Here is a 22907-nt window from a genome sequence, read left to right as displayed (position 1 = left end):
AACTCATTTGGGGTCAGGGAGTACTTATAATGGGGCTAAGGTAAATCACTTGGGGTCAGGGAGTACTTATATGGGACTAGGGTAACTCACTTGCCGCCAGAGAGTACATATAAAGGGGCTAGGGTAACTCACTTGGGGTCAGGGAGTACTACTATGGGACTAGGGTAACTCACTTGCGATCAGAGAGAACATATAAAGGGCCTAGGATAACTCACTTGGGGTCAGGGAGTACTTTTAAAGGGGCTATGGTAACTCACTTGGGGTCAGGAAGTACTTCTATGGGACTAGGGTAACTCACTTGGGGTCTGGGAGTAATTATATGAGACCAGGGTAACTCACTTGATGCCAGGGTGTACTTATAAAGGGGCTATGGTAACTCACTTGGGGTCAGGGAGTACTTCTATGGGACTAGGGTAACTCACTTGCGGTCAGAGAGTACATATAAAGGGGCTAGGATAACTCACTTGGGGTCAGGGTGTACTTATAAAGGGGCTAGTGTAACTCACTTGGGGTCAGGGAGTACTACTATGGGACTAGGGTAACTCACTTGCGTTCAGAGAGTACATATAAAGGGGCTAGGATAACTCACTTGGGGTCAGGGAGTACTTATAAAGGTGATATGGTAACTTACTTGGGGTCAGGGAATACTTATATAGGGGCTAGTGTAATTCACTTTGGGTCAAGGTGTACATATATGGGACTAGGGTATCTTACTTGGTGTTTGTGAGTACTTATATGAGACCAGGGTAACTCATTTGGAGCCGGGGTGTACTTATAGAGGGGTTATTGTAACTCACTTGGGGTCCGGGAGTACTTCTATGGGACTAGGGTAACTCACTTGCGGTCAGAGAGTACATATAAAGGAAATAGGATAACTCACTTGTGTTCAGAGAGTACATATATAGGGGCTAGGATAACTCACTTGGGGTCAGGGAGTACTTATAAAGGTGATATGATAACTCAATTGGGGTCAGAGAGTACTTATAAAGGGGCTAGTGTAACTCACTTTGGGTCAAGGAGTACTATTATGGGACTAGGGTTATTCACTTGCGGTCAGAGAGTACATATAAAGGAAATAGGATAACTCACTTGTGTTCAGAGAGTACATATATAGGGGCTAGGATAACTCACTTGGGGTCAGGGAGTACTTATAAAGGTGATATGATAACTCACTTGGGGTCAGGGAGTACTTATAAAGGGGCTATGGTAACTCACTTTAGGTCAGGAAGTACTACTATGGGACTAGGGTAACTGACTTGCGTTCAGAGAGTACATATAAAGGGACTAGGGTAACTCACATGGGGAATGGGAGTACTTATAAAGGGGCTAGGATAACTCACTTGGGGTCAGGGAGTACTACTATGGGACTAGGGTAACTCACTTGCGTTCAGAGAGTACATATAAAGGGGCTAAGATAACTCACTTGGGATCAGGGAGTACTTATAAAGGTGATATGGTAACTCACTTGGGGTCAGAGAGTACTTATAAAGGGGCTAGGGTAACTCACTTGGTGTCTGTGAGTACTTTATGGGACCAGGGTAACTCACTTGGGGCCAGGGTGTACTTATATAGGGGCTAGGGTAACTCACTAGGGGTCAGGGAGTATTTATAAGGGACTAGGATAAATCACTTGCGGTCAGAGAGTACATTTAAGGGGCTAGGATAACTCACTTGGGGTCAGGTAGTACTTATAAAGGGGCTATGGTAATTCACTTGGGGTCAGCGAGTACTTATTTGGGACTACGGTAACTCACTTAGGTTCAGGGTGTATTTATACTGGACTAGGGTAACTCACTTGCGGTCAGAGAGTACATATAAAGGGGATAGGATAACTCACTTGTGGTCAGGGAGAACTTATAAAGGTGATATGGTAACTCACTTGGGGTCAGAGAGTACTTATAAAGGGGCTAGGGTAACTCACTGCGGTCAGAGAGTTTATATAAAGGGGCTAGGATAACTCACTTGGGTTCAGGGAGTACTACTATGGGACTACGGTAACTCACTTGCGGTCAGAGAGTATATATAAAAGGGCTAGGGTAACTCACTGCGGTCAGAGAGTTTATATAAAGGGGCTAGGATAACTCACTTGGGTTCAGGGAGTACTACTATGGGACTACGGTAACTCACTTGCGGTCAGAGAGTATATATAAAAGGGCTAGGAATACTCACTTGGGGTCAGGGAGTACTTATAAAGGGGCTATGGTAACTCACTTGGGGTCAGGAAGTACTTCTATGGGAGTAGGGTAACTCACTTGGGCTCTGGGAGTACATATAAAGCGGCTAGGGTAACTCACTTGGAGTCAGGGAGTACATATAAAGGGGCTAGAGTAACTCACTTAGGGTCAGAGAGTACTTATATAGGGGCTAGGGTAACTCACTTGGGGTCAGGGAGTGCTTATAAAGGTGATATGGTAACTCACTTGGGGTCAGGTAGTATTTCTATGGGACTAGGGTAACTCACATGGGGTCTGGGAGTACATATAAAGCGGCTAGGGTAACTCACTTGGAGTCTGGGAGTACATATAAAGGGGCTAGGATAACTCACTTGGGGTCAGGGAGTACTTATAAAGGGGCTATGGTAACTCACTTGGGGTCAGGGAGTACTTATAAAGGGGTTAGAATAACTCACTTGCGGTCAGAGAGTACATATAAAGGAGCTAGGATAACTTATTTTGGGTCAAGGAGCACATATATGGTTCTATGGTATCTCACTTGGTGTCTGTGAGTACTAATATGAGACCATGGTAACTAACTTGGAGCCGGGGTGTACTTATAAAGGGGTTATTGTAACTCACTTGGGGTCCGGGAGTACTTCTATGGGACTAGGTTAACTCACTTAGGGTCAGGGTGTATTTATATGGGCCTAGGGTAACTCACTGCGGTCAGAGAGTACATATAAAGGGGCTAGGAGAACTCACTTGGGGTCAGGGAGAACTTATAAAGGGGCTAGTGTAACTCACTTTGGGTCAAGGAGTCCTTATATGGGACTAGGTTAACTCACTGCGGTCAGAGAGTACATATAAAGGGGCTAGGATAACTCACATGGGGTCAAGGAATACTTATAAAGAGGCTATGGTAACTCACTTGGGGCCAGGAAGTACTTCTATGGGACTAGGGTAACTCACTTGGGATCTGGGAGTACATATAAAGCGGCCAGGGTAACTCACTTGGAGTCTGGGAGTACATATAAAGGGGCTAGGATAACTCACTTGGGTCCAGGGTGTACTTATAAAAGGGCTAGGGTACCTCACTTGGTGTCAGGGAGTACTTATAAGGGACTAGGGTAACTCATTTGCGGTCAGAGAGTACATATAAAGGGGCTAGGATAACTCACTTGCGGTCAGAGAGTACATATAAAGGGGCTAGGATAACTCACATGGGGTCAGAGAGTACTTCTATGGGACTAGGGTAACTCACTTGTGGTCAGAGAGTACATATAAAGGAGCTAGGATAAGTCACTTGGGGTTAGGGTGTACTTATAAAGCGGTTAGGGTACCTCTCTTGGTGTCAGGGAGTAATTATAAGGGACTAGGGTAACTCACTTGGGGTCTGGGAGTACTTATAAAGGGGCTATGGTAACTCACTTGGGGTGAGGGAGTACATATAAAGGGGCTAGGATAACTCACTTGGGGTCAGGGAGTACTTATAATGGGGCTATGGTAACTCACTTGTGGTCAGGGAGTACTTCTATGGGACTAGGGTAACTCACTTGGGGTCAGGGAGTACTTATAAAAGGGCTATGGTAACTCACTTGGGGTCAAGGAGTACTTATAAGGGACTAAGGTAACTCACTTGATGTCTGGGAGTACTTATAAAGCGGCTAGGATAACTCACTTGCGGTCAGAGAGTACAAATAAAGGGGCTAGGGTAACTCACTTGCGGTCAGAGAGTACATATAAAGGGGCTAGTATAACTCACATGGGGTCAAGGAATACTTATAAAGAGGCTATGGTAACTCACTTGGGGTCAGGGAGTACTAATATGAGACTAGGGTAACACACTTGGGGTCAGGGAGTACTTATTAAGGTAGTGGGTCAATTGTCCTACTTTTCTCTAGTGACAAGATGGCGTCGACGGTAACACTTTCCATGAGGTGAACACAATCTATGTTGTCAAATGAATTGCAGAAAATATAGGGCTTAAAGATCAGTCATGTGTTTCCGGTGGGTACAGTGTAGCGAAAAGAATATCATGAACTGTCAAAATTCGAAGATTTTGAAGACGATAATAATATTTATAAATATTTATGGAATGTTCATTTATTCAAATTAAGAGGAGAATTATAGGAAAAACACAATTTCAGATGAGTAACTCAATTCACATAAAAATAAAATAAAAGTTTACTCTAAATAAAGAATGTTTACTTTGCCTTAATTTTACTTTTTAAAGATAAAGCGCATGGAATAATTGGTTTTTATTCACATATTATGGGTCTGACTCTTTTATTGAGATTATATAAAGAAGCACTTTAGCTTATCGTACAAGGATAAAAGGACAGGTAACCTTGTTTTCAATTATAGTCATACAGTATAAATACCTTCACTTCTAAATAATTTACAGCGGATATAGAAGATAATTGTTGTTGCTCCTGTTCCCCCCAGCAGAGCATCAGTATATACAGAGCGGCTAAGCACAAATCATTAACTGATGTACCATAGTTTGCTTAATGGGATAATCCACCAACATTTTATAGAGCCATGATCGAAGTTGAAAAATATACAAAGTTAAAACTTTAAAAAAAGAATACATATGTTGAGCAATTATTCAGATGGCTTAACATTAGTGGTATGAAAATGGATACATTCATAAATTAGCTTTTTATAAAAATGTTAACTTTAAGATATAATTTTGAGACACATTACTCTAACAATGTCAGTAGGGAAGTGCTATTCAGTGGTCTAGGGATACATTATACATATGATAACTAAATATTTTGTTGATGTAGGGTGAAATATGAGAGTTTTCATACGTATTTCAAAAGTGTTGCAGAGGTTTTCTCTCTACTATAAATTTTATTTATTTTTTATAGAATTGAGGATGGAATTGCTGTAAATATATTTTCTATCATATTTTATGGAGCAAAGCTGTACGCAGCAAACCTATGTTAAAGTTATGGTATAATTGGAGAATACAGATTCTACAACAAAGGACATAGTAGTGGAGAAACTGCGTGAATTTATTCCTATTTGCTATAATCAATTAATTATTCCCTTCGCAGTACCCAGTATTTGAGTAGCGGTAAGTTATTGTAGTTAGAAAAGTATTATTCTTATTATTTCTTTTTTAATTCTCTTATTTTAGATACTATGAGCGCACAAGGTTAAAGCTGATAAGTTTGAAAATATTAAACGTGATTCACAAAAGATACCGGTATGTAATGATTCTATACAGAAATGAAACCTCCATTTTTGTCAATACTTCTTTTTTTATAGGTTTATATCTTAAATCTAGTTTGTGTAAACTATTCAATATATTGATACAGCTCATCAAGAAATAAGGTATTAAAATGAAAGGGAAGAATCAAAAAGATGTAAGGATAAGAAACAACAAAATTTATTTTATATCTTATACCTTAGAAGAGATATATATAAAAAAGAAAATAGTTAGAAATGAACACTGACAAAAGGGAGATTATAATATTTTTAAGGAAAAATGTATCTGGAGTTGAAGAGAAAAAGAGATCGACAGATTAAAGGAAAATATTAAAAAATGTAATAGGAAGAAATGAGAAGAGCAAATAAGAGATAGCTAGATACAGGGAGGGGGAGGGGGATATTATATAGAGCTTTATAGTTTACATGTTGCAACACGAAGAAGTACAAGAATGATGGAATGGAATAGAAAAGGATGGATCAGAAGGGAAGAAGGATTAGATGTAGATTGACGAAGCAACGGGTGGAATATGAAATTAAGGATACATTACTGTATTGAAAATAGAACGAAATAAATAGAATGACAAACGGTTGTAAGGTGTAGGCTACATAGTGAACGAAATATAAGAAAGTTGATGCTGTGTGCAGGGAAAGCAGGAATGAAAATTGAGAGAGCTCTTGGCAAAAATGTTGTTAGAAGGGAGGATTAGACTTAAAAATAAAAGTGAGGAAACTATTAAGAGAAGAGGAAAGAATTGATGGATAGAAAAATCATACATGTAATTAGTATAGTAGATACAATAATATAGAAAGAAACAGTTGTAGATGCAAGTATGAATGGAAAATATTGAATAAAAGATTATGTATAAGCGTAATGAAACAATTGGAAAATAAATACATCAGTAGATTGTATGTACATAAAGTATTAATTTATTTTTTTAGAAGGAGAATCTTTATAACTCTTTGCAGGAGCTAGTAGAATTTATATAAATGCAATTGAAACTTATGTTACAATGGAGTAAATCAAAGTTAAAAATAACTATATTGAATAGCCTGACGAAAAACTTCTTTACTATATTTATAAATGGAATTATTTTCATGCTAATTAAAATTTTATTTCAGATTGAATGAATCCTTGATTAAAATATCTCTAATTTTTTTCATTAAAAGTTTGTTCTGATATACTGATGTAGATAAAAACTCGTCAATTTGTCTAATTTTTGACTCATCGCTCATTGTTTGTAATCTATTTAATTTTTCCCAGCTTTCCTTTAACCATAAATCAAAATTTGTTGTACACTTCCGTCTGTTGGTGGTAGTAATAACCAAACCATTATTTAGTTGGCTTATTTGTATAACCGTTTTGATGATCAAGTCTTTTAATTTCACTGCAGATTTAAAAATATTTTAACTTTGTGTTTAATAATAGATGAAAAGATTACTTACATATAAATTTATAAAGTGTTGGCCTATGTCTCATCATCTCGTTTAAAGACTTATGATAGCGTTCTTGATTGTTGTTCGTTCGCCGTTCACATTGAAAAACGCTAAGTACATTGGCATCGACTTTTTTCATCCAGAAATCCTCAATATATCTTATTAGCTTTATAAATTGAACGATTTCTTTTAAATCATTACTGGCGTTAATGTTATTTTTTATGATTTCAAATCCAGTTTTAATGTAGGATGAAGGCAGCAGTGGTAAATTAAACAATTTCCTTAATAGAAAAATTCCCTTTATGTGAACTTTTACTGATTTCCCTTTTAAAATACTGTAGATTTTTAATTTCTTTGCGTATTTCCTAACATTCTGAAAGCAAAAATATTAGTTCCGGTTGCTTAGGTTTAACACATAAAAGTTATACTTACATACACATAATGAAAATAACATCCCATTAATGTACAGTGTGGAAAAACAGTTTTTATTGCATTTTGGAGTGCAAATTCGTAATCAGAAATTATCTTGGAAACGTTTAAATCTTTAAGAACAGAATCCTTTAAATACCTAAATAACCGAATATATTCGATTTCAGTTCTTCCGCTCATTAAAACCCATATACACGGTAGAAACTTAAATATTTAAAATTCATTAATTAATTGAATTGAATTATAAAGTTGAAAAAGGGTCGGTATTGCATACAAAAATATAACATTACTTTATTATTTATTCTACCCATAATTGTCACCAATTGAGAAATTCCAATTAATTTGGGCATTGAATAAAATGTTCCATCAATGCTATATTCATCACTTTTCACAAACATTCTTATCAATTTAACGTCATATAAAATTACTTGACAAGATGCGTCTAATTGTACAACATCAATTGCGATGTAGTGATTTTCTTTATCAATATTAAATTGTAAGGCTTGCATCCATATTTCATTCATCTGAATGAGACCTATATCACTCAGTTTCTTTGGATTAAAAGGACAAGTTTGATGTCTTTTCCGTTTTAGAGTACTTCTTAAATATTTCAAACTTAGAAATTTGGATGCTTCGATATGTCTATATTTCAATTAATTGAGGAAAAAATGAACCATTGAAAAAAAATTTGAATGTACGTAGTGTTACAATTATATTTTATAGTTTATATTGTCAGCTTACTCTTTAGATTTATAGTCATAAGCCTCTTTAAGCGAAATAGGGACAGTTTTCACGCAATGGTATAGATCCTCACGAAACGAGGCGCTTTTTAAAAACTTTCTATCTTTATCGTGATTATGATTTTTAATGGGATAAAATTGATTTCGTACTAATTTCCCGCTTCCGCGGCATTCACGCAATTTGCATTTCAGGTAACTACCAAAAGAAAAATTATATTAAATATTTGCTTTCATTATTCTTAAAAACATAAGTATATACTTACGTTACTTCATTTCCAGCTTTGTCTATTTTCTTCACGTTTTTGTAATAACAAAAACCATCGTCATATATAATTTTTGTCGTTTTATAATGGTTCATTTTGGTAAAGATGAGAAATTGCGCTGATTATTCTAATAAGTTGACACATATTATGACAATTTCCAATGCGCTTATAAACAAATGATATGTGCGAAACTTGCAATTGTCATAATATGTGTCAACTTATTAGAATAATCAGCGCAATTTCTCATCTTTACCAAAATGAACCATTATAAAACGACAAAAATTATATATGACGATGGTTTTTGTTATTACAAAAACGTGAAGAAAATAGACAAAGCTGGAAATGAAGTAACGTAAGTATATACTTATGTTTTTAAGAATAATGAAAGCAAATATTTAATATAATTTTTCTTTTGGTAGTTACCTGAAATGCAAATTGCGTGAATGCCGCGGAAGCGGGAAATTAGTACGAAATCAATTTTATCCCATTAAAAATCATAATCACGATAAAGATAGAAAGTTTTTAAAAAGCGCCTCGTTTCGTGAGGATCTATACCATTGCGTGAAAACTGTCCCTATTTCGCTTAAAGAGGCTTATGACTATAAATCTAAAGAGTAAGCTGACAATATAAACTATAAAATATAATTGTAACACTACGTACATTCAAATTTTTTTTCAATGGTTCATTTTTTCCTCAATTAATTGAAATATAGACATATCGAAGCATCCAAATTTCTAAGTTTGAAATATTTAAGAAGTACTCTAAAACGGAAAAGACATCAAACTTGTCCTTTTAATCCAAAGAAACTGAGTGATATAGGTCTCATTCAGATGAATGAAATATGGATGCAAGCCTTACAATTTAATATTGATAAAGAAAATCACTACATCGCAATTGATGTTGTACAATTAGACGCATCTTGTCAAGTAATTTTATATGACGTTAAATTGATAAGAATGTTTGTGAAAAGTGATGAATATAGCATTGATGGAACATTTTATTCAATGCCCAAATTAATTGGAATTTCTCAATTGGTGACAATTATGGGTAGAATAAATAATAAAGTAATGTTATATTTTTGTATGCAATACCGACCCTTTTTCAACTTTATAATTCAATTCAATTAATTAATGAATTTTAAATATTTAAGTTTCTACCGTGTATATGGGTTTTAATGAGCGGAAGAACTGAAATCGAATATATTCGGTTATTTAGGTATTTAAAGGATTCTGTTCTTAAAGATTTAAACGTTTCCAAGATAATTTCTGATTACGAATTTGCACTCCAAAATGCAATAAAAACTGTTTTTCCACACTGTACATTAATGGGATGTTATTTTCATTATGTGTATGTAAGTATAACTTTTATGTGTTAAACCTAAGCAACCGGAACTAATATTTTTGCTTTCAGAATGTTAGGAAATACGCAAAGAAATTAAAAATCTACAGTATTTTAAAAGGGAAATCAGTAAAAGTTCACATAAAGGGAATTTTTCTATTAAGGAAATTGTTTAATTTACCACTGCTGCCTTCATCCTACATTAAAACTGGATTTGAAATCATAAAAAATAACATTAACGCCAGTAATGATTTAAAAGAAATCGTTCAATTTATAAAGCTAATAAGATATATTGAGGATTTCTGGATGAAAAAAGTCGATGCCAATGTACTTAGCGTTTTTCAATGTGAACGGCGAACGAACAACAATCAAGAACGCTATCATAAGTCTTTAAACGAGATGATGAGACATAGGCCAACACTTTATAAATTTATATGTAAGTAATCTTTTCATCTATTATTAAACACAAAGTTAAAATATTTTTAAATCTGCAGTGAAATTAAAAGACTTGATCATCAAAACGGTTATACAAATAAGCCAACTAAATAATGGTTTGGTTATTACTACCACCAACAGACGGAAGTGTACAACAAATTTTGATTTATGGTTAAAGGAAAGCTGGGAAAAATTAAATAGATTACAAACAATGAGCGATGAGTCAAAAATTAGACAAATTGACGAGTTTTTATCTACATCAGTATATCAGAACAAACTTTTAATGAAAAAAATTAGAGATATTTTAATCAAGGATTCATTCAATCTGAAATAAAATTTTAATTAGCATGAAAATAATTCCATTTATAAATATAGTAAAGAAGTTTTTCGTCAGGCTATTCAATATAGTTATTTTTAACTTTGATTTACTCCATTGTAACATAAGTTTCAATTGCATTTATATAAATTCTACTAGCTCCTGCAAAGAGTTATAAAGATTCTCCTTCTAAAAAAATAAATTAATACTTTATGTACATACAATCTACTGATGTATTTATTTTCCAATTGTTTCATTACGCTTATACATAATCTTTTATTCAATATTTTCCATTCATACTTGCATCTACAACTGTTTCTTTCTATATTATTGTATCTACTATACTAATTACATGTATGATTTTTCTATCCATCAATTCTTTCCTCTTCTCTTAATAGTTTCCTCACTTTTATTTTTAAGTCTAATCCTCCCTTCTAACAACATTTTTGCCAAGAGCTCTCTCAATTTTCATTCCTGCTTTCCCTGCACACAGCATCAACTTTCTTATATTTCGTTCACTATGTAGCCTACACCTTACAACCGTTTGTCATTCTATTTATTTCGTTCTATTTTCAATACAGTAATGTATCCTTAATTTCATATTCCACCCGTTGCTTCGTCAATCTACATCTAATCCTTCTTCCCTTCTGATCCATCCTTTTCTATTCCATTCCATCATTCTTGTACTTCTTCGTGTTGCAACATGTAAACTATAAAGCTCTATATAATATCCCCCTCCCCCTCCCTGTATCTAGCTATCTCTTATTTGCTCTTCTCATTTCTTCCTATTACATTTTTTAATATTTTCCTTTAATCTGTCGATCTCTTTTTCTCTTCAACTCCAGATACATTTTTCCTTAAAAATATTATAATCTCCCTTTTGTCAGTGTTCATTTCTAACTATTTTCTTTTTTATATATATCTCTTCTAAGGTATAAGATATAAAATAAATTTTGTTGTTTCTTATCCTTACATCTTTTTGATTCTTCCCTTTCATTTTAATACCTTATTTCTTGATGAGCTGTATCAATATATTGAATAGTTTACACAAACTAGATTTAAGATATAAACCTATAAAAAAAGAAGTATTGACAAAAATGGAGGTTTCATTTCTGTATAGAATCATTACATACCGGTATCTTTTGTGAATCACGTTTAATATTTTCAAACTTATCAGCTTTAACCTTGTGCGCTCATAGTATCTAAAATAAGAGAATTAAAAAAGAAATAATAAGAATAATACTTTTCTAACTACAATAACTTACCGCTACTCAAATACTGGGTACTGCGAAGGGAATAATTAATTGATTATAGCAAATAGGAATAAATTCACGCAGTTTCTCCACTACTATGTCCTTTGTTGTAGAATCTGTATTCTCCAATTATACCATAACTTTAACATAGGTTTGCTGCGTACAGCTTTGCTCCATAAAATATGATAGAAAATATATTTACAGCAATTCCATCCTCAATTCTATAAAAAATAAATAAAATTTATAGTAGAGAGAAAACCTCTGCAACACTTTTGAAATACGTATGAAAACTCTCATATTTCACCCTACATCAACAAAATATTTAGTTATCATATGTATAATGTATCCCTAGACCACTGAATAGCACTTCCCTACTGACATTGTTAGAGTAATGTGTCTCAAAATTATATCTTAAAGTTAACATTTTTATAAAAAGCTAATTTATGAATGTATCCATTTTCATACCACTAATGTTAAGCCATCTGAATAATTGCTCAACATATGTATTCTTTTTTTAAAGTTTTAACTTTGTATATTTTTCAACTTCGATCATGGCTCTATAAAATGTTGGTGGATTATCCCATTAAGCAAACTATGGTACATCAGTTAATGATTTGTGCTTAGCCGCTCTGTATATACTGATGCTCTGCTGGGGGGAACAGGAGCAACAACAATTATCTTCTATATCCGCTGTAAATTATTTAGAAGTGAAGGTATTTATACTGTATGACTATAATTGAAAACAAGGTTACCTGTCCTTTTATCCTTGTACGATAAGCTAAAGTGCTTCTTTATATAATCTCAATAAAAGAGTCAGACCCATAATATGTGAATAAAAACCAATTATTCCATGCGCTTTATCTTTAAAAAGTAAAATTAAGGCAAAGTAAACATTCTTTATTTAGAGTAAACTTTTATTTTATTTTTATGTGAATTGAGTTACTCATCTGAAATTGTGTTTTTCCTATAATTCTCCTCTTAATTTGAATAAATGAACATTCCATAAATATTTATAAATATTATTATCGTCTTCAAAATCTTCGAATTTTGACAGTTCATGATATTCTTTTCGCTACACTGTACCCACCGGAAACACATGACTGATCTTTAAGCCCTATATTTTCTGCAATTCATTTGACAACATAGATTGTGTTCACCTCATGGAAAGTGTTACCGTCGACGCCATCTTGTCACTAGAGAAAAGTAGGACAATTGACCCACTACCCTTATTAAGGGGTTAGAATAACTCACTTGCGGTCAGAGAGTACATATAAAGGGGCTAGGATAACTCACATGGGGTCAGAGAGTACTTCTATGGGACTAGGGTAACTCACTTGTGGTCAGAGAGTACATATAAAGGAGCTAGGATAAGTCACTTGGGGTTAGGGTGTACTTATAAAGCGGTTAGGGTACCTCTCTTGGTGTCAGGGAGTAATTATAAGGGACTAGGGTAACTCACTTGGGGTCTGGGAGTACTTATAAAGGGGCTATGGTAACTCACTTGGGGTGAGGGAGTACTTATAAAGGGGCTAGGATAACTCACTTGGGGTCAGGGAGTACTTATAATGGGGCTATGGTAACTCACTTGTGGTCAGGGAGTACTTCTATGGGACTAGGGTAACTCACTTGGGTTCAGGGAGTACTTATAAAAGGGCTATGGTAACTCACTTGGGGTCAAGGAGTACTTATAAGGGACTAAGGTAACTCACTTGATGTCTGGGAGTACTTATAAAGCGGCTAGGATAACTCACTTGCGGTCAGAGAGTACAAATAAAGGGGCTAGGGTAACTCACTTGCGGTCAGAGAGTACATATAAAGGGGCTAGTATAACTCACATGGGGTCAAGGAATACTTATAAAGAGGCTATGGTAACTCACTTGGGGTCAGGGAGTACTAATATGAGACTAGGGTAACACACTTGGGGTCAGGGAGTACTTATTAAGGGGTTAGAATAACTCACTTGCGGTCAGAGAGTACATATAAAGGGGCTAGGGTAACTCACTTGCGGTCAGAGAGTACTTATAAGGGGCTAGGGTAACTCACTTGCGGTCAGAGAGTACATATAAAGGGGCTAGGATAACTCACATGGGGTCAGGAAGTACTTATAAAGGGGCTATTGTAACTCACTTGGGGTCAGGGAGTAATAATATGAGACTAGGGTAACACACTTGGGGTTAGGGAGTACTTATAAAGGGGTTAGAATAACTCATTTGCGGTCAGAGAGTACATATATAGGGGCTAGGATAACTCACTTGGGGTCAGGGAGTACTTATAAAGGGGCTATGGTAACTCACTTGGGGTCAGGGAGTACTTATAAGGGACTAGGGTAACTCACTTGGGGTCAGGGAGTACTTCTATGGGACTATCGTAACTCACTTGCGGTCAGAGAGTACATATAAAGGGGCTAGGATAACTCACTTAGGGTCAGGGAGTACTTCTATGGGACTAAGGTAACTCACTTGCGGTCAGAGAGTACATATAAAGGGGCTAGGATAACTCACTTAGGGTCAGGGTGTACTTATAAAGGGGCTAGGGTAACTCACTTGGTGTCAGGGAGTACTTATAAGGGACTAGGGTAATTCACTTGGGGTCAGGGAGTACTTCTATGGGACTATCGTAACTCACTTGCGGTCAGAGAGTACATATAAAGGGGCTAGGATAACTCACTTAGGGTCAGGGAGTACTTCTATGGGACTAAGGTAACTCACTTGCGGTCAGAGAGTACATATAAAGGAGCTAGGATAACTCACTTGGGGTCAGGGTGTACTTATAAAGAGGCTATGGTAACTCACTTGGGGTCAGGGAGTACTAATATGAGACTAGGGTAACACACTTGGGGTCAAGGAGTACTTATTAAGGGGTTAGAATAACTCACTTGCGGTAAGAGAGTACATATAATGGGGCTAGGGTAACTCACTTGCGGTCAGAGAGTACTTATAAGGGGCTAGGGTAACTCACTTGCGGTCAGAGAGTACATATAAAGGGGCTAGGATAACTCACATGGGGTCAGGAAGTACTTATAAAGGGGCTATTGTAACTCACTTGGGGTCAGGGAGTAATAATATGAGACTAGGGTAACACACTTGGGGTTAGGGAGTACTTATAAAGGGGTTAGAATAACTCATTTGCGGTCAGAGAGTACATATATAGGGGCTAGGATAACTCACTTGGGGTCAGGGAGTACTTATAAAGGGGCTATGGTAACTCACTTGGGGTCAGGGAGTACTTATAAGGGACTAGGGTAACTCACTTGGGTTCAGGGAGTACATCTATGGGACTAGGGTAACTCACTTGCGGTCAGAGAGTACATATAAAGGGGCTAGGATAACTCACTTGGGGTCAGGGTGTACTTATAAAGGGGCTAGGGTAACTCACTTGGTGTCAGGGAGTACTTATAAGGGACTAGGGTAATTCACTTGGGGTCAGGGAGTACTTCTATGGGACTATCGTAACTCACTTGCGGTCAGAGAGTACATATAAAGGGGCTAGGATAACTCACTTAGGGTCAGGGAGTACTTCTATGGGACTAAGGTAACTCACTTGCGGTCAGAGAGTACATATAAAGGAGCTAGGATAACTCACTTGGGGTCAGGGTGTACTTATAAAGAGGCTATGGTAACTCACTTGGGGTCAGGGAGTACTAATATGAGACTAGGGTAACACACTTGGGGTCAGGGAGTACTTATTAAGGGGTTAGAATAACTCACTTGCGGTAAGAGAGTACATATAAAGGGGCTATGATAACTCACTTGGGGTCAGGGAGTAATTATAATGGGGCTATGGTAACTCACTTGGGGCCAGGAAGTACTTCTATGGGACTAGGGTAACTCACTTGGGATCTGGGAGTACATATAAAGCGGCCAGGGTAACTCACTTGCGGTCAGAGGGTACATATAAATGGGCTAGGGAACTCACTTGCGGTCAGAGAATACATATAAATGGGCTAGGATAACTCACTTGGGATCTGGGAGTACATATAAAGCGGCTAGGGTAACTCAGTAGGAGTCTGGGAGTACATATAAAGGGGCTAGGATAACTCACTTGGGGTCAGAGAGTACTTATAAGGGACTAGGGTAACTCATTTGCGGTCAGAGAGTACATATAAAGGGGCTAGGATAACTCACTTGGGGTCAGGGTGTACTTATAAAGAGGCTATGGTAACTCACTTGGGGTCAGGGAGTACTAATATGAGACTAGGGTAACTCACTTGCGTTCAGAGAGTACATATAAAGGGGCTAGGATAACTCACTTGGGGTCAGGGAGTACTTATAAAGGGACTATGGTATATCACTTGGTGTCTGTGAGTACTTATATGAGACCAGGGTAACTCACTTGGGGCCAGGGTGTACTTATAAAGGGGCTATGGTAACTCACTTGGTGTCAGGGAGTACTTATAAAGGGGTTAGAATAACTCACTTACGGTCAGAGAGTACATATAAAGGGGCTAGGATAACTCACTTGGGGTCAGGGAGTACTTATAAAGGGCTATGGTAACTCACTTTGGGTCAGGGAGTACATATAAGGGGGTTAGAATAACTCACTTGCGGTCAGAGAGTACATATAAAGGGGCTAGGATAACTCACTTGGGGTCAGGGAGTACTTATAAAGGAGCTATGGTAACTCACTTGGGGTCAGGGAGTAGTAATATGAGACTAGGGTAACACACTTGGGGTTAGGGAGTACTTATAAAGGGGTTAGAATAACTCACTTGCGGTCAGAGAGTACATATAAAGGGGCTAGGATAACTCACATGGGGTCAAGGAATACTTATAAAGAGGCTATGGTAACTCACTTGGGGCCAGGAAGTACTTCTATGGGACTAGGGTAACTCACTTGGGATCTGGGAGTACATATAAAGCGGCCAGGGTAACTCACTTGCGGTCAGAGGGTACATATAAATGGGCAAGGGAACTCACTTGCGGTCAGAGAATACATATAAATGGGCTAGGATAACTCACTTGGGATCTGGGAGTACATATAAAGCGGCTAGGGTAACTCAGTAGGAGTCTGGGAGTACATATAAAGGGGCTAGGATAACTCACTTGGGGTCAGAGAGTACTTATAAGGGACTAGGGTAACTCATTTGCGGTCAGAGAGTACATATAAAGGGGCTAGGATAACTCACTTGGGGTCAGGGAATATTTATAAAGGTGATATGGTAACTCACTTGGGGTCAGAGAGTACTTCTATGGGACTAGGGTAACTCACTTGCGGATAGAGAGTACATATAAAGGAGCTAGGGTAACTCACTTGGGGTCAGGGAGTGCTTATAAAGGTGATATGGTAACTCAGTTGGGGTCAGAGAGTACTTCTATGGGACTAGGGTAACTCACTTGCGGTCAGAGAGTACATATAAAGGAGCTAGGATAACTCACTTGGGGTCAGGGTGTACTTATAAAGAGGCTATGGTAACTCACTTGGGGTCAGGGAGTACTAATATGAGACTAGGGTAACACACTTGGGGTCAGGGAGTACTTATTAAGGGGTTAGAATAACTCACTTGCGGTCAGAGAGTACATATAAAGGGGCTAGGATAACTCATTTGGGGTCAGGGAGTACTTATAAAAGGGCTATGGTAACTCACTTGGGGCCAGGAAGTACTTCTATGGGACTAGGGTAACTCACTTGGGATCTGGGAGTACATATAAAGCGGCTAGGGTAACTCACTTGGAGTCTGGGAGTACATATAAAGGGGCTAAGGTAACACATTTGAGTTCAGGGAGTACTTATATGAGACTAGGGTAACACACTTGGGGTCAGAGAGGACTTATAAAGGGATTTGAATAACTCACTTGCGGTCAGAGAGTACATATAAAGGGGCTATTGTAACTCACTTGGGGTCAGGGAGTACTTATAAAGGGGCTATGGTAACTCACTTAGGGACAGGGAGTTCTAATATGTGACTAGGGTAACTCACTTGCGGTCAGAGAGTACATATAAAGGGGCAAGGATAACTCACTTGGGGTCAGGGAGTACTTCTATGTGACTAGGGTAACTCACTTGGGGTCAGGGAGAAATTCTATGGGACTAGGGTAACTCACTTGGGGTCAAGGAGTACTTATAAAGGGGCTAGGGTAACTCACTTGGGGTCAAGGATTACTTATATTGGACTAGGCTACCTCACTTGGTGTCTGGGAGTACTTATATGGGACTATGGTAACTCACTTGCGGTCAGAGAGTACATATAAAGGGGCTAGGATAACTCACTTAGGGTCAGAGAGTACTTATATAGGGGCTAGGGTAACTCACTTGGTGTCTGGGAGTACTTATAAAGGGGCTATGGTAACTCACTTGGGGTCAGGGAGTGCTTATAAAGGTGATATTGTAACTCACTTGTGGTCAGGGAGTACTTCTATGGGACTAGGGTAACTCACTTGCGGTCAGAGAGTACATATAAGGAGTTAGGATAACTCACTTAGGGTCAGAGAGTACATATATAGGGGCTAGGATAACTCACTTGGGGTCAGGGAGTACTTATAAAGGGGCTAGGATAACTCACTTGGGGTCAGGGAGTACTACTATGGGACTAGGGTAACTCACTTGCGTACAGAGAGTACATATAAAGGGGCTAGTATAACTCACTTGGGGTCAGGGAGTACTTATAAAGGTGATATGGTAATTCACTTGGGGTCAGAGAGTACTTATAAAGGGGCTAGGGTAACTCACTTTGGGTCAAGGAGTACTTATATGGGACTAGGGTAACTCATTTGGTGTCAGGGAGTACTTATAAGGAACAAGGGTAACTCACTTGGGGTCTGGGAGTACTTATAATGGGGCTATGGTAACTCACTTGGGGTCAGGGAGTACTTCTATGGGACTAGGGTAACTCACTTGCGGTCAGAGAGTACATATATAGGGGCTAGGATAACTCACTTGGGGTCAGGGAGTACTTATAAAGGGGCTAGGATAACTCACTTGGGGTCAGGGAGTACTACTATGGGACTAGGGTAACTCACTTGCGTACAGAGAGTACATATAAAGGGGCTAGTATAACTCACTTGGGGTCAGGGAGTACTTATAAAGGTGATATGGTAACTCACTTGGGGTCAGAGAGTACTTATAAAGGGGTAGGGTAACTTACTTTGGGTCAAGGAGTACTTATATGGGACTAGGGCAACTCACTGCGGTCAGAAAGTACATATAAAGGGGCTGGGATAACTCACTTGGGGTCAGGGAGTACTTATAAAGGGGATATTGTAACTCACTTGGGGTCCGGGAGTACTTCTAAGGGACTAGGGTAACTCACTTAGGGTCAGGGTGTATTTATATGGGACTAGGGTAACTCACTTGCGGTCAGAGAGTACATATGAAGGGGATAGGATAACTCACTTGTGGTCAGAGAGTACATATATAGGGGCTAGGATAACTCACTTGGGGTCAGGGAGTACTTATAAAGGGGCTAAGGTAACTCACTTGGGGTCAAGGAGTACTTATATGGGACTAGGGTAACTCACTTGCCGCCAGAGAGTACATATAAAGGGGCTAGGGTAACTCACTTGGGGTCAGGGAGTACTACTATTGGACTAGGGTAACTCACTTGCGGTCAGAGAGTACATATAAAGGGGTTAGGATAACTCACTTGGGGTCAGGGAGTACTTATAAAGGTGATATGGTAACTTACTTGGGGTCAGGGAGTACTTATATAGGGGCTAGTGTAATTCACTTTGGGTCAAGGTGTACATATATGGGACTAGGGTATCTCACTTGGTGTTTGTGAGTACTTATATGAGACCAGGGTAACTCATTTGGAGCCGGGGTGTACTTATAGAGGGGTTATTGTAACTCACTTGGGGTCCGGGAGTACTTCTATGGGACTAGGGTAACTCAATTAGGGGCAGGGTGTATTTATTTGGGACTAGGGTAACTCACTTGCGGTCAGAGAGTACATATAAAGGGGATAGGATAACTCACTTGGGGTCAGGGAGTACTTATATAGGTGATATGGTAACTCACTTGGGGTCAGGGAATACTTATAAAGGGGCTAGTGTAACTCACTTGGGTCTAGGAGTACTTATATGGGACTAGGGTATCTCACTTGGTGTCTGTGAGTACTTATATGAGACCAGGGTAACTCACTTGATGCCAGGGTGTACTTATAAAGGGGCTATGGTAACTCACTTGGGGTCAGGGAGTACTTATTAAGGGGTTAAAATAAATCACTTGCGGTCAGAGAGTACATATATAGGGGCTAGGATAACTCACTTGCGGTCAGAGAATACATATAAGGAGCTAGGACAACTCACTTGGGGTCAGGGTGTACTTATAAAGGGGCTAGTGTAACTCACTTGGTGTCAGAGAGTACTTATAAGGGACTAGGGTAATTCACTTGGGGTCAGGGAGTACTTCTATGGGACTAGGGTAACTCACTTGCGGTCAGAGAGTACATATAAAGGGGCTAGGATAACTCACTTGGGGTCAGGGTGTACTTATAAAGGGGCTAGTGTAACTCACTTGGGGTCAGGGAGTACTACTATGGGAATAGGGTAACTCACTTGCGTTCAGAAAGTACATATAAAGGGGCTAGGATAACTCACTTGGGGTCAGGGAGTACTTATAAAGGGGCTAAGGTAACTCACTTGGGGTCAGGGTGTACTTATAAAGGGGCTATGGTAACTCACTTGGGGTCAGGAAGTACTTCTATGGGACTAGGGTAACTCACTTGGGGTCTGGGAGTAATTATATGAGACCAGGGTAACTCACTTGATACCAGGGTGTACTTATAAAGGGGCTATGGTAACTCACTTGGGGTCAGGGAGTACTTATTAAGGGGTTAGAATAACTCACTTGCGGTCAGAGAGTACATATAAAGTGCCTAGGATAACTCACTTGGGGTCAGGGAGTACTACTATGGGACTAGGGTAAATCTCTTGCGGTCAGAGAGTACATATAAAGGGCCTAGGATAACTCACTTGGGGTCAGGGAGTACTTCTATGGGACTAGGGTAACTCACTTGCGGTCAGAGAGTACATATAAAGGGGCTAGGATAACTCACTTCGGGTCAGCGTGTACTTATAAAGGGGCTAGTGTAACTCACTTGGGGTCAGGGAGTGCTTATAAAGGTGATATGGTAACTCACTTAGGGACAGAGAGTACTTCTATGGGGCTAGGATAACTCACTTGGGGTCAGGGTGTACTTATAAAGGGGCTAGTGTAACTCACTTGGGGTCAGGGAATACTACTATGGGACTAGGGTAACTCAATTAGGGTCAGGGTGTATTTATTTGGGACTAGGGTAACTCACTTGCGGTCAGAGAGTACATATAAAGGGGATAGGATAACTCACTTGTGTTCAGAGAGTACATATAAAGGGGCTAGGATAACTCACATGGGGTCAGAGAGTACATATAAAGGGGTTAGGATAACTCACTTGGGGTCAGGGAGTACTTATATAGGTGATATGGTAACTTACTTGGGGTCAGGGAATACTTATAAAGGGGCTAGTGTAACTCACTTGGGTCTAGGAGTACTTATATGGGACTAGGGTATCTCACTTGGTGTCTGTGAGTACTTATATGAGACCAGGGTAACTCACTTGATGCCAGGGTGTACTTATAAAGGGGCTATGGTAACTCACTTGGGGTCAGGGAGTACTTATTAAGGGGTTAAAATAAATCACTTGCGGTCAGAGAGTACATATATAGGGGCTAGGATAACTCACTTGCGGTCAGAGAATACATATAAGGAGCTAGGACAACTCACTTGGGGTCAGGGTGTACTTATAAAGGGGCTAGTGTAACTCACTTGGTGTCAGAGAGTACTTATAAGGGACTAGGGTAATTCACTTGGGGTCAGGGAGTACTTCTATGGGACTAGGGTAACTCACTTGCGGTCAGAGAGTACATATAAAGGGGCTAGGATAACTCACTTGGGGTCAGGGTGTACTTATAAAGGGGCTAGTGTAACTCACTTGGGGTCAGGGAGTACTACTATGGGACTAGGGTAACTCACTTGCGTTCAGAAAGTACATATAAAGGGGCTAGGATAACTCACTTGGGGTCAGGGAGTACTTATAAAGGGGCTAAGGTAACTCACTTGGGGTCAGGGAGTACTTATAAAGGGGCTATGGTAACTCACTTGGGGTCAGGAAGTACTTCTATGGGACTAGGGTAACTCACTTGGGGTCTGGGAGTAATTATATGAGACCAGGGTAACTCACTTGATACCAGGGTGTACTTATAAAGGGGCTATGGTAACTCACTTGGGGTCAGGGAGTACTTATTAAGGGGTTAGAATAACTCACTTGCGGTCAGAGAGTACATATAAAGTGCCTAGGATAACTCACTTGGGGTCAGGGAGTACTACTATGGGACTAGGGTAAATCTCTTGCGGTCAGAGAGTACATATAAAGGGCCTAGGATAACTCACTTGGGGTCAGGGAGTACTTCTATGGGACTAGGGTAACTCACTTGCGGTCAGAGAGTATATATAAAGGGGCTAGGATAACTCACTTCGGGTCAGCGTGTACTTATAAAGGGGCTAGTGTAACTCACTTGGGGTCAGGGAATACTAGTATGGGACTAGGGTAACTCACTTGCGTTCAGAGAGTACATATAAAGGGGCTAGAATAACTCACTTGGGGTCAGGGAGTGCTTATAAAGGTGATATGGTAACTCACTTAGGGACAGAGAGTACTTCTATGGGGCTAGGATAACTCACTTGGGGTCAGGGTGTACTTATAAAGGGGCTAGTGTAACTCACTTGGGGTCAGGGAATACTACTATGGGACTAGGGTAACTCACTTGCGTTCAGAGAGTACATATAAAGGGGCTAGGATAACTCACTTGCGGCCAGAGAGTACATATAAAGGGCCTAGGATAACTCACTTGGGGTCAGGGAGTACTACTATGGGACTAGGGTAACTCACTTGCGGTCAGAGAGTACATATAAAGGGCCTAGGATAACACACTTGGGGTCAGGGAGTACTTCTATGGGACTAGGGTAACTCACTTGCGGTCAGAGAGTACATATATAGGGGCTAGGATAACTCACTTGGGGTCAGGGAGTACTTATAAAGGTGATATGGTAACTCACTTGGGGTCAGAGAGTACTTATAAAGGGGTAGGGTAACTTACTGTGGGTCAAGGAGTACTTATATGGGACTTGGGTAACTCACTGCAGTCAGAGAGTACATATAAAGTGGCTGGGATAACTCACTTGGGGTCAGGGAGTACTTATAAAGGGGCTACGGTAACTCACTTGGGGTCAGGGAGTACTATTATGGGACTAGGGTAATTCACTTGCGGTCAGAGAGTACATATAAAGGGGTTAGGATAACTCACTTGGGGTCAGGGAGTACTTATAAAGGTGATATTGTAACTCACTT

At 39.0% G+C, this 22907-nt stretch overlaps 4 long non-coding RNA genes across 4 annotated transcripts; 2 read left to right on the top strand and 2 right to left on the bottom strand.

Annotated features, from left to right (window-relative positions):
- The first annotated feature begins 4082 nt into the window (after nucleotides 1-4082).
- Nucleotides 4083-5059, top strand: LOC136784006 (uncharacterized). Its single transcript, XR_010824358.1, has 3 exons — nucleotides 4083-4498; nucleotides 4561-4785; nucleotides 5030-5059. It is a non-coding gene; the product is annotated as an uncharacterized lncRNA (long non-coding RNA).
- A 30-nt stretch (nucleotides 5060-5089) lies between these two features.
- LOC136784003 (uncharacterized) lies at nucleotides 5090-6608 on the top strand. Its single transcript, XR_010824356.1, has 3 exons — nucleotides 5090-5238; nucleotides 5302-5370; nucleotides 5433-6608. It is a non-coding gene; the product is annotated as an uncharacterized lncRNA (long non-coding RNA).
- Nucleotides 6609-10226: 3618 nt separating this feature from the next.
- Nucleotides 10227-11745, bottom strand: LOC136784002 (uncharacterized). The gene is made up of 3 exons (XR_010824355.1): nucleotides 11597-11745; nucleotides 11465-11533; nucleotides 10227-11402 (listed from the first exon to the last, which is right to left on the bottom strand). It is a non-coding gene; the product is annotated as an uncharacterized lncRNA (long non-coding RNA).
- Nucleotides 11746-11775: 30 nt separating this feature from the next.
- Nucleotides 11776-12752, bottom strand: LOC136784005 (uncharacterized). Its single transcript, XR_010824357.1, has 3 exons — nucleotides 12337-12752; nucleotides 12050-12274; nucleotides 11776-11805 (listed from the first exon to the last, which is right to left on the bottom strand). It is a non-coding gene; the product is annotated as an uncharacterized lncRNA (long non-coding RNA).
- Nucleotides 12753-22907: the final 10155 nt, after the last annotated feature.

Source organism: Prorops nasuta, unplaced genomic scaffold (genome assembly GCF_024137725.1).
Source record: "Prorops nasuta isolate Cenicafe-Biocafe unplaced genomic scaffold, Cenicafe_Pnas_1.2 PNAS00040, whole genome shotgun sequence".
Classification (NCBI taxonomy): domain Eukaryota; kingdom Metazoa; phylum Arthropoda; class Insecta; order Hymenoptera; family Bethylidae; genus Prorops; species Prorops nasuta.
This window is presented reverse-complemented; position numbering and strand designations above follow the sequence as displayed.